Here is a 13,032-nt window from a genome sequence, read left to right as displayed (position 1 = left end):
CCATGGAGCTTGGTCACTGCATACTGTGTGCTTTGGGGTGGGTTAGCTTCTAGGATATGCCCTCAGTGTCTTCAACTCAAAAATTAGACGGTTGTAGTAGATGACATCCAGGGCCCATGGGACTCCAGTGTCCCTTGATTCATGTAAAGATAGTAGAGCTCAGAGGACAAGTGTGCTGATCTCAGAAACAGAGTTAGACCTCCTGCGCTTCTTCTAGTTCTGTCACTAGCTAACCATTGCTGTTGACTTATTAAGAGCAAGTTACTCAACCTCTTCTGCCTCAATTTCCTCACCTGTGCAATGGGGACAGTCGTTAACTCACTACCTTATTAGGATGATTAAATGGGTTAATTTGGTCAAACACTTGGAACAGTGTGGGGTATACAGTTAGTGCTTTTAAAATAAATACGTGTTGCTGTTAAGCTCAAGGAAAGGTGGGGCTGGGTACCAGATTGGACTCCACCCTCCTGGAAGGCACACAGCTCAGCTCAGCTCACACCAGCAGGAATTCACCATTGTTTCTTCCTTCTGGAGCACAGCTGGGACTCCATGGTGTGTCTGGACTGATCAGTGACTCTGCACAGCCAGCTCCTTCCCAGCCACCAAATTCATCCTGCCAGTAACTAACCTGGATGCTTTCAAAGAGCCTGCTTCCTACATTATTTTATTGAATCCTCTCTCAACCTGGGAGGCTCTTGGTGGGGATGACACCAAGCTCACAGGTAGAAGACAGAGGCTCGTAGTCAGGAATGGGGCGGGCTGGGACCCAGCTGTCCTGTTTGTCTTTGTAGCATTGGTCTGGGGCAAGGGCCTTCGGCCAGCTGGGGTATCTGTGCTTGAGGTCACCTTATAGAGCACTCATTAGCTGAGTTGGGGGTGGGGGGCGGCGGTGGACTGCCATGTGCCTGGGCAGTAGACCTGATTTTTGCTGATCGTGAAAAAAAAAAGTATACAGACTCACCATGCTTCTGAAACTCACTCCCTTATTGTTGAACATTTAAGCTATTTTCAATTTTGAGATATCATTATGTACCTATTAAACTAGTAAAAAATAATTCTTTCAGAACCTTAGAAGCAGTTACATGTGTATTTGCTGATGGCTCCATAAATTGATCCAGGTTTTCAAGAGAACAATCCAGTAATATTTAAGAGCTATAAAATTATTCCTACCCTTTGACCTGATAATTCCACTTCTGAGAATATACGCCAAGGAAATAGCTTAAAAGAGAAAAAATAAGAAAGTAATTGCTCTTAGAAATGCTATTTATAAAAATTGGAAGCAACCCAAATGCCCAGCCATCAGGGTTTGGCTTAAAACCCATGGTGTATTTACATTCTAGAATATGATAGAGCTTTTAAAAATGATAAATATGGGAACCATGTCAAAGCACAGACAAGTACGCACATATGAAATAATGATGAGTGGAAAAAGGGGTAAGTATGTGTGTTTGTATGCATTTTCCAATGACAACTACACAAAGCAGGCCAATATTTGTTCAGCGAGCTGATAAAGGTTAGGTGCAAGTTGGCATTGCTTTTAATGTTCATTAAAATAGTTTCAGCTTACAGTAAAAATAATATGGGTCCTTTTATAGTCACAGATGATAGGACCAGCTACATAATTTGCAGGGATCACTGCTAAATGAGAATATGGGATGCTTTGTTAAAAACTAGAGGTTTGAAGATAGTGATAGCAGAGCTTTAAACCAAGTGCAGGTCCTTTTGAGCCCTGGATCCCATGTAACTGCACTGTAAGCCTGGGAAGCTGGCCCTGGCTAGAGCTGTTAATCCATTCTACTCACTTCACCGATGAGCAAAACGGGTTTATGAAGTTCAGCTTTGCTTAGGAAACCTCAGAAGCACCAACAACCCAAGGCCCCTTGGGGCTTGGAGTTAGTGCGGAGATGACTGACCATCAGAAGGGTGTGGTCCAGAGGGGATGTGGTCACAGAACTCTGGCCATCTGTCCCTGGGCCTTGCTGCCCCAGCTGGAGAGTCCACTGTGCTTTGTTCACCCACCCATCCGTTCATTTATCAAGCATTTATTCACCAGTCACGTGTCTCAGCTGCTATGCTGACTGATGGGGACACAGAGGACAAAGACATGGGAGCTGAAGGTTTACTTGCAAAGACAAAGGATTCTATTTGGGAAAAGCTATGGTAGGTTTGGACCAGTGGTTTAGACACAGCAGAGGGGCTGTGGGAACCCAGGGCTCTTCTGGAGGAGCTGAATGGCACCTGCGTCTTGAGGATGGAGTGCCTTGATCAGGAAGGTGAAGCGTACCTGGCTACCTAGGAAACAACATTCTCTACAAAGTCCAAGTGAAGACGGCATGTTTGGGAACTGCCAATAAGGGCTTTGGGAGCAATGTCCCATGATCCACTAATACGGACAGAAGTCAACTAAAGCTCTGCAGTCTTTACCTGGAGACAAGCTAGGAGTTTCCCATTCTGTGTTTATTTAGCAGACTTGGTTACTTTGAGCCTGTTGTTCCGGCCTACAGAGTCTTTTAAGGCGGACTCTGGCATCTTTCCTGGCTTCATGCCATCTCAGGTTGAATCGGCATGCTGTCCGTTTCCTTACCCAAGTGGTCAGCGGGAATACTGATCCTCCATTGGAGACTTCCGTAAGTTGTCCACAGGACTTTGTGAGAGGCTCTGCTGAATGTCTTCCTGACGCTGCGATGTAGCAATTTTCTGGCCCATCACAAATGAATCTTGAGAGATGGGCAGTGTTGTTTTTGGAGAGCCCGCTTCGTTTCTTGCGGGCACTGCTTGCTATTCTAAAAGCTCGCAGACAGACTAGCTGAGGACATTCCTCCCCACCCTCCAGAAATTTTTGCTCTGACCTACTCCTGAGAACTGGGGGTTGTCCATAGTGAGCTTAGAAACAGAAAAATACACAGCTCCTTCCCTTTCTCCCCCCACCTTCCCAGCACACACTGTCCTGGCCACACATCTAATCCTTGGCTCAAGTGTTAGTACCACCAGATGCCTGCCCCTAGTGTGCAGAGCCCCGTGAGTCACGTCCTTGACCACTGACTTCCCCATATGGGGCTGGCACAAATGCCCAGGGAAGCTGGACCCAGGCAATGACCACCAGGAACTGTTTGATTCATTTGCTCTTAAAACCTTCAAATACTGTCCTTCACTACCCAGCTGAGTTTGTGCTTGCCACTCAGTGTTAAGAATTAATCATCTTTTGGGGGTGCCTGGGTGGCTCAGTAGGTTAAGTATCTGACTTCTGCTCAGGTCATGATCTCGCCGTTCATGAGATTGAGCCCCACATCAGGCTCTGTGCTGACAGGTTGGAGCCTGGAGCCTGCTTCAGATTCTGTGTCTCCCTATCTCTGCTCCTCCCCCACTCACGCTCTCTCTCTCTCAAAAATAAATAATAAAAACATTTAAAAAAATTAATCATCTTTTGTATTTACGTGTAAATGTTGGTAGTGAAGATATTTGAGAAAAAGTTTACTCCGTTCATATCACTAAAAAGAATCATCATCAACAATCTATGATAACCATCTTGTCTGTATGCATGTAAATAGAGAGCTCTTAGGTAGTTAGGGAAATAATTTGGCCAAGATAGAATCATACTGTGCAGGGCATTTTTACTAAACATGGATTAAATGTAACTGAAAAAAAAATTTTTTTTAATGTTTATTTATTTCTGATACAGAGAGACATAGCATGAGCAGGGGAGGGGCAGAGAGAGAGAGGGAGACACAGAATCCAAAACAGGCCCCAGGTTCTGAGCTGTCAGCACAGAGCCCGACGCGGGGCCCAAAGTCACGAGCCATGAGATCATGACCTGAGCTGAAGTTGGATGCTCAACCGACTGAGCCACCCAGGTGCCCCTAACTGAATTTTTTAATAGTACAATAAGAAACTCAAGGAATTGACATGGAATTTCTGAACATCAGATAAATTGTTTTCACTACAAGGAATATTTATATATTCCTAAAGTATATTCAAAATATATTCTTAAAACAGCCTTCAAAATTAAGAGATAGTGCTGTAATTATTAAGAGTAAAGTAAGTTCTAAGCAAAATTTCCATTTGAGACACTATCCAGTGACTCTCTGTTATGAGAAATGAGAAAATTAGCATGTTTCTCTTTTCCCCTCACTCTTGCACAATGCAAGGTGTTTATTTAATGCACTCCTTTCCTATTGTCCAAAGTAGTCACATTCATTTTCTGCTAACTGCAATTTCTACTTGCTTAATCCACGGACTGTGGGCTACCTTGGAATGCTCACTGCCAGTTGTCGGTTTTTTAACCACAATTTTTCTCTCTTCAGATTATTCTGATTCACTCTTTGGTTGACCAGACTCACTGTCAGATAGTTTTTCGGAGGAGGGGGTCCTTATTTTGCGTGCCTGAAGGGGTCTGTCTGTTGGCTTTACATTTGAAGTTATGCATTTTTTAATAATCTTTTTTTAATGTTTATTTTTTTATATTGAGAGAGAGAGAGAGAGAGAGCGAGAGAGAGCACATGAATGGGGAGGGGGCAGAGATAGAGAGGGAGACACAATCCAAAGCAGGCTCCGAGCTGTCAGCACAGAGCCCAACGTGGGGTTCGAACTCACTAATTGCTAGATCGTGACCTGAGCTGAAGTCAGATGCTTAACCGACTGAGCCACCCAGGTGCCCCTATTTATTTATTTTTTTAAAGAGAGAGAGAGAGAGAGAGCACAGTAGGGGAGAGGAGCACAGAGAGAGAGAGAGAGAGAGAGGAGAATCTCAAGCAGGCTCCACGCTCAGCATGGAACCTGACTCTGAGCTTGATCCCATGACCCTGGGATTATTACCTGAGCTGAAATCAAGAGTCAGTCACTCAACCGACTGGGCCAAATATTTTTTATTCTTTTAATGTGGCTTTCACACCTGTGGTGTTTTTATTTTTCCCTTTCTTTCCTCAACCCGGTCAACTCAGGTTTTCTTTTATTACTTATAATAATCCCCATTTTTGTTTTTCAAAGAATTTTATTAGATTGAGTTTTTTAAGTTTACACACAGTAAAATTCACTCTTTGTGGTGTATAGTTCTATGGGTTTTGAAATGCATAGAATTGTATATCCGCTGCCATGATCAAGATACAGAATAGTTCCATTATCTCAAATAATTCCTGTGTGTTGCCCTTTCATAGTTAACTCCTCCCCCTGACCTCTAACCCCTGGAAACCACTGATCTGTCCTCCAACCCCTTAGCTTGGCCCTTTTCACTAAAATCATATAAATAAAGGTATATGTTATACAGCTCTTTGGATCTGGCTTCTATCATTCAGCAAGATGCATTTGGATTTATTCACATCATTGTGTGTGTGTGTGTGTGTGTGTGTGTGTGTGTGTATGGCTAATTACATTTTGTGGCTGAACAGTACTCTGTTGTTTAGATGTTTGTTGATCCAGTAACTGGTTGAAGGATGGTTGAGCTATTCCCAGTTTTTAGTTATTATGAATAAAGTGGCTATAAACATTCACATAGTGGTTTTACGTGAATGTAAGTTTTCATTTCTTGGTTAAATACCTGGGAGTAGGATTGGTAGGTTACACACAAGTATATGTGTGGTTTCCTAAGACATTACTAAGCTGTGTCCTACAGGAGCTGTAGCAATTTGCAGCCAGTGATGTATGTGAGTCTAGCTATTTCACATTCCTAGTGCTTGCTATTGTTGGGAGTTTTCATTTCAGCAATTCTAACAGATGTGCAGTGGTCTCTACACAAACCACACGCATTGTGGTCTTAATTTGCATTTCTTTAATGACTAATGATGTTTTATACTTTTTCGTGTGTTTATTTTCCACCCGTACACCTTTTCTTTTTCTTCACAAAGCCCGATATTTCCAAGCCTATTTATGTATCGTTTCTTGAAGTATGATTAGCATATCATGATATATTAGTTTCAGGTGTGCAATGTATGGATTTGACGATTCTACACATTACTCAGCCATGGAAAAGAAGGAGGCTGTGCCATTTGCACCAACATGGACAGACCTAGAGGGTATATAATGCCAAGTGAAATAAGTCAGGCAGAGAAAGACAAATACCATATGATTTCCCCCTACGTGGAATCTAAAAAACAAAAGAAATGAAAAAAAATCATCCATATGCCTTTTTAAGTGAAACATCTGTTCAAATCTTTTGCTCGTTTTGTTTGTGTCTCCTTACTGTTGAGATTTTGAAAGTTCTTTATGTATACTGGATACAAGTCCTTTGTTTGTCCAATATGCCATTTGAAAATATTTTCTTCCAGCCTGTGAATTGTCTTTTCGTTCTCCTACTAGTCCCTCTCATAGAGCAAAAGTTTTCAATTCTGACAAGGCTCAATTTATCATTAAAAAAATAATAGATTTTGCTTGTGGTGCCGTCTCTAAGGACTCTTTGCCTAATCCAAGATTGTAAAGACTTTTCTCCCTGGTTTTCTCCTAGAAGTTTGTAATTTTGTATTTTACCTTTAGGGCTATGAGACATTTTGAACTAATTTTTGCATATGGTGTGAGTGTTCATGAGTGTTCGGAGGAGGTTGCCTGGGACTGGGAGAGCGTGTCCTTCCTGGGGGCATGGGTGTTTTTCTAAGGGTCTGAAGAAGAGCAGAGAGAAGAAACCAGAGCTTCCTGACCGGCTTTCTGAGAGGTGAGAGTGATCTTAAACCTCTCTCCGTAGGATACGACATCCGGTACTGGCACACGGACTCCAGAAAGCCTCAGGGAAGACAGAGCTTGAATGGGCACGAGAAGAAGACTCCACGAAGGGTTCATCTGGGAAAGCTGCTGGAGTGGGGGATCTGGTGGCAAGGCAGACCTGGGCTTTTAGAGGGATAACCTTTAAACAATAATAGCAGAATGTACCATCTTGTATTGAACAGCGATTCTGTGCAGACACTTTATGTACCTACTTTCTAATCCATATCACCACCAGGCAAGGAGGGAGTTATTCTTATATACAGATGAGGGAACCAAAGTTCAGAGAAGTTAAGTTATCTGTTCAGGGCCGCACAGCTATTGAGCAAGAGGGCAGGATTTCAAGCTTAGGCTGGGCACTGAAGCAGGTGCTCTCTCTCCTGTGACTCAGGGCTCAGGGAACACTGGATGGAGGTAGATGAAAGGCAAGGAGTTAAGAAATGCTGGAGGTTCATCAAAGGGAGATTTCCATGAGGTCAAAGGACAGTTGAGTTGACTCTTGGACAGGGGCTGAGAAAATCCATGGAGTTGTTCTCCCCAAGGTGTCTTCTGAAACGGAGTTTGTAACTTCTCATCCATGGAGGAAGTGGAGGCTGCCCGAGGACTGGACAAAGTGAGCCTGGTGGCCACTGAAGGAGAATTCCCTTGAGGTGGCCCCGATGGAACCAGTTGTGCCTGCTGTCCTGGATGCTTCCTTCCAGGGCTGACTTGGCACTTTTTAGACCAGGCTCAGCCTGGGAAGCTGTCCTGATGACTAGGTGATGAACAACCAAATTCCTGTCTGCTGGATGGGTACCTACATCTTCCCTTGGCATCCCAGGTGGGGCACTGCCAGCAGAGTCCATGAACCATCATTGGCCAAAAGTCACTGCCAGGGGTACCGAGGTGGCCTGGTAAGGAGCAGGAGGTGTCCATCCTGGGAGAGTGGGACTGAGAGTCTGGGAGAGGTGGCCCTGGCAAAGGCCAGCAATTCTGGATCATTCGGTTGTTCTGCGTAAAGGTTTTCTTCCCTTCACCAAATATGGGGCCTCTCTGGCCTAGGTTACTGAGCTATTCCTGGAAGGTAGACAGGCAGGCACTGTTCTTGCTCTGTAAATAAATGCAGTGGAGCCACTGCCCAGCACCCCCTGGGACCAGGAGCCCAATGTGCCTCTGCTCTGGGAGAGGTGAGGGCCAGGGAGACAGAGACCCAGAGTCCCCCCATAGTCAGCTTCTAGGTGGTCCCAGGTGGGGTTCCATTACCATCGTTCAGCCCTTCATTGGCCCCTCACTGACAGCAGTGGTCAAGGAGGGCTCTGGATGCTGCCCTGGCACCTGGTCTTGGGCTCTCGAGTCCGGTGGTGAGGATCCGGGTGAGCAGTGTCCGTGTGAGTCCGTGTGAGTGGAGGGGCAGGTGGACAGCTGAAAAGGAGCTGGAGTCATTCTTAAGACAGTAGGTCTCTCCTTAACTCAGAAAGACAAAAGCTGAGGGCCGTCTGGGTGGCTCAGTTGATTAAGCATCCAACTCTTGATTTTGGCTCAGGTCATGATCTCACTATTTCCTGAGTTCGAGCCCCGCCTCCGGTTCTGTGCTGACTGTGTGGAGCCTGCTTAGGATTCTCTCTCTCTCTCTCTCTCTCTCTCTCTGCTCCTTCCCCACTCATGTTCACTCACACTCTCTCTCTCTTAAATAAATAAACTTTATTTTTACTTTTATTAAAAAAATTTGTTTAATCTTTATTTTTTGAGAGACAGAGAGAGACAGGACATGAGCGGGGGAGGGGCAGAGAGAGAGAGGCAGACACAGACCCCGAAGCAGGTTCCAGGCTCCGAGCTGTCAGCACCGAGCCCGATGCGGGCCCCGAACTCACCAACCTCGAGATCATGACCTGAGCCGAAGTCGGATGCTTGACTGACTGAGCCCACTGGGAGCCCCAAACTTTTTTTTTTTATTTTTAAAGAAAGACAAAAGCTGAGAGGATGAGAGAAGAGTCATTACATTTAGGACGAGTCTGAGAAGCATGAACACAGCCCATGCCCACGTCATCTAGAATACGGGAGTAAGGGGTGACAGTGCCAGGGTGAGGGCCAGTCCAGCTTCCCCTTACTAGTTGGGCAAGTTCTATAAGTGCTCTGAGCCTCAGTTTCCTCAGCTGTAAAAGTTCAAGGTTGTTGGGAGGAGTATTTGACATGGCTGAAGTGCTTAGCATGGTGCCTACCACACACGGTAAGTGCTCAGTAATTGGGAGCAATCTTCATCATCATCATCCACACCAGACGTTTTTATTGGTGCATTTGGAGTCACTCTACTTCACTTGGAGACCACATCCAACATGTAGTTATTATGTGATCCTGGTGAAACTCCTTGACCACGCTGAGCCTTGGCCTCCTGATCTCTACAATTAGAAGCTAATAATGAAAGTGAAGAAAGCCAACCCAAATTAGCTTGAAAAACTGGGAATAATAGCTGAACTGAGCTGGGCTTCGGGCTCACCTGGAGCCAGGCATGTGGACAATGGCGTCAGCATACTGTCTGTCCGTCTCAAGTCCTCTCTTCCATTGTGCGGACTCCTTTCTCAGGCAGGTTATCTCCTTGTGGTGGCAAAGCCAGCTGCTGTCAGGCCCGGGGAGGCCACCTTCAGAGGAGAAAGCAACACTACCTCACCCTGAGCGTGTCACACTCCTCAAAACGACTGTCTGAGTCACATGACCACCCCTGAACCACCCACCAGATTGGGGCTGGATCACATGGCCAGCCGTGTGGCAAGGCCCGAGGGCCCTGTGTTTGACAGACGCGCCAGAGGCCGGGGAGGGGGCACCATTCCCATAAAGCAGAGAAGTGCGCAGTTTCCAGAAGAGAGAAGGCTGGCCGGCCAGCCAGAGGCAATCACTGGTGATTAGAGTTAAAAGGATGCTCTAGGTAATTCCCTGGATGACCTAATGCCTTGTCTTAATGGGCTGTTAATGGGAACGCTCACAAGACTTCATTCTATGGGTCCCTCAGTGCCCTGGCAGGAAAGGAAGCAGGGACTGGGCACCCACTAGACTGCCCTCCGCACACAGCCAGTCCCAGCGTGCCGCTGACCACACCCACACCCTCACCCCTGCCTGCAGGGCAGTCCTGGAGGGCCGACTGCCCCCCTTGAGCTAAGGAGGTCCAGGTTGCACCAGGGTCCGAAGGCTGCAAATTCATACCTTGCGTGGACGTGTGCTGGGAGGGGATGCAGTGAAATACAGACGGCTCTGGGCTTGGAATCAGAGGCCGAGGGGCTGATGTCACCCCGGAGGCATGACCTTGAACACATTACTGCCCCAGGCATCTTCCTCTGCCCAGTGAGGGGCTGGGCTGCCTGGTCTCTGACGTCTCTCCCAGAGCTGACATTCTGGGAATCTATGAATGTTATTAAATTCATGAATCGGCTTCTTTGCCTGGAACAAGTCAGCTTAAAATACATGCAAATTGCACTAAGTATAGCTGTCCCCTTGCTGAGGAGGCAGTCTGGCATATTTACATAGTTTGAAATTGGCTGCTGCATGCACGGGGTGGGGAGTAACAGGCTCTGAGGCCCGGCTCTTAATGCAAGTGGAGTTCTGGACCCTTCCCAGCCTGGAGTCCCGAGGCCTGTCGTTAGCAGGGAGGGGGAAGGGAGCTGCTCATACTGGAGGCTAGATATGCCAGGATCCATTCTGGGTTCTCATTCTCTAAGATCAGTGAATCTTCACAGCAGTCCTTGAGAGTATTACTGTTCCCATCTAATCAATGAGAAAACCTACAGCCTGCCCAAGGTCACATAGAGAGTAAATGTTGAGGTTACTCTCAAATGTTGAGCCAGGAAGGGGCTAACTCCAAAATCCATGCTCTTTCAACCACACTAGACCAAGGAGAGCTTCCTCTTCACACGCCCAAGCTCAGTCAGACTCCCTGAACTTTGGCCATGGTCTTGTGGGCCGGTGTTGAGAGTCTTCATTCATTCATTCATTCATTCATTCAGTACATGGTGGGCATCTGCTGGGCGCTAAGCTCCGTTCTGGTGATTCTGCGGTAAAACCAGACAGACATGGTGTTGGGACTCTTGGGGCTTACATTCTGGTGGAGAGTCAGCAAATAAACAGGGGAATAAAGAAATGAAATGAATTGCAGATCGCGACAGATGCTCAGAAGATAATAGAGTGCAGACACCAAGGACACCAGGAGCCTAGCCTAGAAGGGGGCCATTTAGGAAGGACCTGGGATGGTGCCAGTAAAGCTGAAAACAGAACAGTGTCCCTGGCGAGGGTTCATCCAGCAGCTCCGGGTTCCAGTCTCAACACCTTTGGACCTTGTCACCGTGGGCAGGTCACTCACTCTTTCTGAGCCTCAGTCTGCCATCTGTGAAAAGGAAGTGATGATACCTCTATTGAGAGGCGGGCTGGGAGAATCGTAATAGTGTATGTAAAGCACCCAACACAGTGCCTGTCATGCATGTTATTGCTATTGTCACTATACTTTCTGATCTGGGCCTGGGGCCTGCATTGCTCTTGGCAGTGAGGCTGTTGGGTCGAATCCCTCTATGGCTAACCCCAAGACCATCAAGCCTGGGAGGGCAGATATGGGTAACAGGTCAAGAATCTGGGGCCTAGTTCTGGGCCTGGCTCTCATACCTGCTGCTTGGCGACCTTGGCAGGTCAGGGAACACATGAGGTCCCTGTGCGTCTCCTCTTCCTGCCTCCCAGGATGGCGATGACACATCAGGGTAGGAAAGTGCTTTGAACAGCTCTTCTTCCAACCAGTTCTCTCGTCCAACCAGCAGCATGACCTTGACAGGTTTTTTTTGTCTCTGAGCCCCAGTTTTCTCATCTGCCAAAGGGGTATAAGAATATCCACCTCGGTGTCATTGTCAGGTGCAGATGAGAGGAAGACTGTGCAGTGGCCCCTCCCTTATCCATGTTTTTGCTTTTTGTGGTTTTAGTTACCCTTGGTCAACCGTGGTCTGGAAGCAGACGATCCTTCTGACATATTGTAAGGTCAACGGTAGCCTAAAGCTAAGTCACAATGCCTGTGTCATTTACCTTACTCCATCACATTGTGCAGGCCCTTTGTCACCTCACATCATCGCAAGAAGAAGGGTGAGTACAGCACAATAGGATATTTTGAGGGAGAGAGACCACATCCACATAACTTTTGTCACAGTATATTGCTACAGATACTCTAGTTTATTATTGGTTATTGTTGTTAATCTCTCAGTGTGCCCAATTTCTAAGTTAAACTTTATCACAAGTACGAATGTATTGAAAAAAAAAAACAACAATGTCCGTATGGTTTCGTGCTATCCATGGGTTCAGACATCCACTGGGGGTCTTGGAACTCATTCCCATGGATAAGGGGGATCACTGTGCAGCTTGATAGAAATGGAGGGCTGTGTGCGGAGGCTAGGGTCACGCTCACCCCCACGTCCCGGCAGCCCGCAGAGGAAGGATGCACTAGAGTGGCTTGTATTCTGAGAGCCAGTGGGGAACACCGGGGCCCAGAGGAAAGACACACTGGCCAGGGACTAAATTGGAGCCACTCCTGAGGTGAGGGTGGGGACGGAGTCTCATAAGCCAGTTCTCCAAAGATGTGCAAATGACTGGCTGAAGTCAGTGTCCTTCCTACATTTCCCACCTTGAGGAAGATTGGACTTGGATCTGTACCTGGCTCTGTACAACCAGAAGGAACAGAGGAAATCTAGCAGTCTTGGGGCCCCTGCTTTGAGCCAGTGAACACTCACAATGCCTTACAGAGGAAATAGCTCAATTCCAGAGAGGTTAAGCAACTTTCCCAGAATCGCACAGCTTATAAATGTATTTGAGTCTAGTTCGGTCTGACTCCCAAGGCAGATCCTATTTTGTGGAGCCTGAAGCTTATTCAATTCTGGGGAGGCTAGGGGCGAGGAGGATAGAGGAGGGGGGTCTTTAAGACAAACATTTTATAAGAACACAACATTTGGTAAGAAAGTGAATACTGGTCTAGAATGAAAACAAGGGACCTTGGAGGGCCCATGTAAGTGAAGGCCCTTTGTCCATAGACTCAGAAAACATCACGACCATACTGTTCCTCATAGAAATCCCTAAGGATTAACCCTCTGGGCCTGTAGGAAATCATATTTAAGCCCTTCATTTTCCAGGAGAAGGAACTGAGGTGAACTTGTCAGGGCAACTAACTGGCTTTCACACCTGAAACCCCCGCCATGGACATGTGATGTGTCATGGAGAAAAAAACATAGCTCACAGCATCAGACATATCTGGGTCTAAGGCTCTATGCATCACTTTCTTAGCTACATGAACCTCTTTGAGCCTCAGTTTCTCCATCTGTTAAAACAGGACAGTAATACCTACCTTATAGGTTTTAT

Source organism: Neofelis nebulosa, chromosome 2, assembly GCF_028018385.1.
Source record: "Neofelis nebulosa isolate mNeoNeb1 chromosome 2, mNeoNeb1.pri, whole genome shotgun sequence".
Lineage (NCBI taxonomy): Eukaryota > Metazoa > Chordata > Mammalia > Carnivora > Felidae > Neofelis > Neofelis nebulosa.
This window is presented reverse-complemented; position numbering follows the sequence as displayed.